This window comes from Mus pahari, chromosome 15 (assembly GCF_900095145.1).
Source record: "Mus pahari chromosome 15, PAHARI_EIJ_v1.1, whole genome shotgun sequence".
Taxonomy (NCBI): Eukaryota; Metazoa; Chordata; class Mammalia; order Rodentia; family Muridae; genus Mus; species Mus pahari.
In genome coordinates this window covers 9173902-9177253 of record NC_034604.1, presented here as the reverse complement: position 1 = coordinate 9177253, position 3352 = coordinate 9173902, and the positions used below count along the sequence as shown (strand labels likewise).

The following is a 3352-nucleotide window of genomic DNA, read 5'->3' as shown; positions in this document are numbered from 1 at the left end:
AACATGTCCCACAGAATCAACTAAGGAAGGCTCATAGGACTCACGGAGACTGAAGCGACAAACATGAACCATGTGTTCTTGTGGGACTCCCAGCAGTGGAGTCGGGGTGTCTCTGACTCTTTTGCCTTGCTTGGGACCCTTTTCATCATACTGGGTTGCCTTGTCTAGCCTTCATATGAGGGTTTGTGCGTAGACTTATTGTAACTTGTTACACCATGGTGGTGTTTCTTGTCATCCTCCCCCTCTTCTCTTCCTCCTCTTCCTGCTCCTCCTCCTTTGTCAGTGGAGGAGATTCGGATCTTGGGAAGAAGGAGGGGGGGACAGAGACTAGGAGGAATGGAAAACTACATTCAGGACATAATGTGTGAAATAATAACAATAATAAAAGAATGGGTATCTTCTCATATAACCATAATGAAACCCCCACACTATCTTTGCATTTTGCTTGCAGAATCTTAAAATCCTAGAACTGTGAACTCTAAAATATATGGATACCCAAATGCCTTTTATAAAATGGTATCTTTTTTGTGGAATATATATGTTGTCTCCCATATGCCTTTAAAGTATGCAGAAATTATTTTATTATGATCTACTTATATAAGTCCATTTCTTTTTCTTTTTTAAAAAAATTTATTTATTTATTATAATATAAGTACACTGTAGCTATCTTCAGATGTATCAGAAGAGGGCGTGAAATCTCATTACAGATGGTTGTGAGCCACCATGTGGTTGCTCGGATTTGAACTCAGGACCTTTAGAAGAGCAGACAGTGCTCTTAACCACTGAGCCATCTCACCAGCCCATGATTTTTTTTTTCTTTCAAGACAGTGTTTCTCTGTGTGGCCCTGGCTGTCCTGGAACTCACTTTGTAGATCAGGCTGGCCTTGAACTCAGAAATCTGCCTGTCTCAGCTTCCCAAGTGCTGGGATTAAAGGTGTGTGCCACCACTGCCCAATAAATCCATTTCAGACATATGTTTTTTAATTTTTTTCTTGCATTCTGGAGGCTGCCTTTCACTTTTTAAGAAGTTCAGTTTGCTATGGACGTGTTGTTGATTGATTGACAAGGAGCCATTGGTCTGCTTCCCAGCTGCCCTTTGTTCTTCTGTGTCCGTGTTGCTAGTCTAATGTCACAAAGATGATCTGTATTAAGAGTTCTGTCTTTTATAAGCCTGTTCTCCACTTTGAGTTAAACTTGCATGTGCTATGAGGGGCCAGTTGTCCCAGCACCTTCGTGCAGAAAATGTCTCTGTTCTCAGTGGAGAGTACCGATGCCCCCATGGAAAGTCAATCTGATAGTCTCTGGAGTACGCATGATACCTATACATCGTGATGCTGTGTAAGCAATTGTGTTTTACTCTGGGAACGCTGGCAAGGAATGGTGTATAGGAGAGACTCTTTGCATTCTTCTTCGTTTAAACCTGTGATTGGCTAAACCTGTGATGAGATAGAACCCATGAGTGTCAAAGGTTGACTCTGTAATGATCAACATCAGAAAATACAGCACTGATAGACAGATTGGGGGGCTGCAGAGATGACTCAGCAGCTAAGAGCACTTGCTCTTCTTACAGAAGACCCAAGTTCATCCCAGCACCCACACGGTATAGGCACGGTACAGGCAAAACGCGCATGCATATACAATAAAATAAACAAATCAAATGCACACACTGAACATCCCCAACTGAAATTGGAATGGCTCCAAATTCTAAGACTGTTGAAGGCCATAATGCCTAAGAAGTTAAGGGCCTCTGAGTACTTCTAATTTTGGATTAGGAACACTTTACCAGTAAAGTTTGCGAGTATTCCAAAATCTAGAAAACAAAACAAGCAAACAAAAATCTCTGAAATTTTAAACTCCAAAAGTTTACAGGTTTTTTTTTTTTTTAATTCAAAACACTGTTTTCAAACTCAAGAATTTTAGATAAGGAATACTCAGCCTTTTGTAATATAATGCTCATTTCATATACAGATTTTGCCAGCTGTCCACATGACATTTTCCCAGTCTGGATCTAATGCATGCTTTCACATTGTACTTGTATCTCCGAGTCTCAGTTGTCTGAGCCAGCACACCACCTTCTGCTTTATGTAATACTGACTGTTTTGAAGAGGGGTTAGCTATGACTGAGGAAGGGAATGTGGCCTCAAGTTTGTAGCCCGCTTAGTCTTTATAGTGATTTCCAGGCCGGCAGAGCTCCACAGTAAGACTTGTGTCTCAGCGAGGATGTGTGTGTACATGTGAGGAGGGGTTGATTGGAAAGGCAGTTGTACATTTTAATTAAATGTCCTTCAGTCTGAGTTTTTTGGTCCATGTCATTAGATACAGGACATCCAATGGGGGCAGGAATGCTAAGTAGGTGAGCTTGTTTCTTGTGTTACTGCATTGTATTAGAAAACTCATGAGTGATTTGTGCTGCTATTGAGACAGTGGACACTGACTAACACTGGCCATCAAAAGTTTGTAATTGTTTATGCTAAGTCCTTTTTAAAAAAAGATTTATTTCGTGTATGTGTGGATGCTGCCATTGTCTTCACGTACACTAGACATATTAATCAGATCCCATTACAGATGGCTGTGAGCCACCATGTGGTTGCTGGAAATTGAACTCAGGACCTCTGGAAGAGCAGTCTCTTAACCTCTGAGCCCTCTCTCTACCCCCTAAGTCTTAGAATGAGCAAATTCCTAGTGTCTTTGAATTGAACTCTCAAAACTAACAGTATTTAAGTTTCAGTTCAAACATTTGTATTTTTCTACACTGTGGTCAACTTATTATTTGTTTTTTTTGTTTTTTGTTTTTTGTTTTTTTTTAGTATTTTTTTTATTTATGAGTGTGTGTGTGTGTGTGTGTGTGTGTGTGTGTGTGTGTGTGTATAATGTGTTTCATGTTTGTTGGTGGGTACTTATAGAAGCCAGAAGAGGGTGTCAGCTGGAGTTAATAGGTGGTTGTATGTTGACCAGTGTGAGTGCTGGGAGCTGAACTCAGGTCCTCTGACGTCTTCGTAGTGAATTTCCAGGCAGATCACACCTGGCTGTAGAGCAACAGTTCTCAACCTGTGGGTCGCACCTCCCATCCGAGGCTGGTGGTCACACGTCGCAGATCCTGCATTTCAGATATTCACATTAAGATTCTCATAATAGTAGCAAATTACTGTTATAAACTTGTAATGGAATAAGTTTATGGTTGGCAGTCATACAATTACATTAAAGGGTCACAGCATTAGGAAGGTTGAGAACCACTCCGTAGACTAAAATATATATTTTTTTCTTTTTCTTTTTCTTTTTCTTTTTCTTTTTCTTTTTCTTTTTCTTTTTCTTTTTCTTTTTCTTTTTCTTTTTCTTTTTCTTTTTCTTTTTC

The 3352-nt window shown here is 39.9% G+C and overlaps 1 protein-coding gene across 2 annotated transcripts in view; it reads left to right on the top strand.

The window, feature by feature from the left end:
* Nucleotides 1-3352, top strand: part of Osbpl1a (oxysterol binding protein like 1A) — a 187612-nt gene that overhangs the window by 30874 nt on the left and 153386 nt on the right. The gene's annotated exons all lie outside the window — the stretch shown is intronic.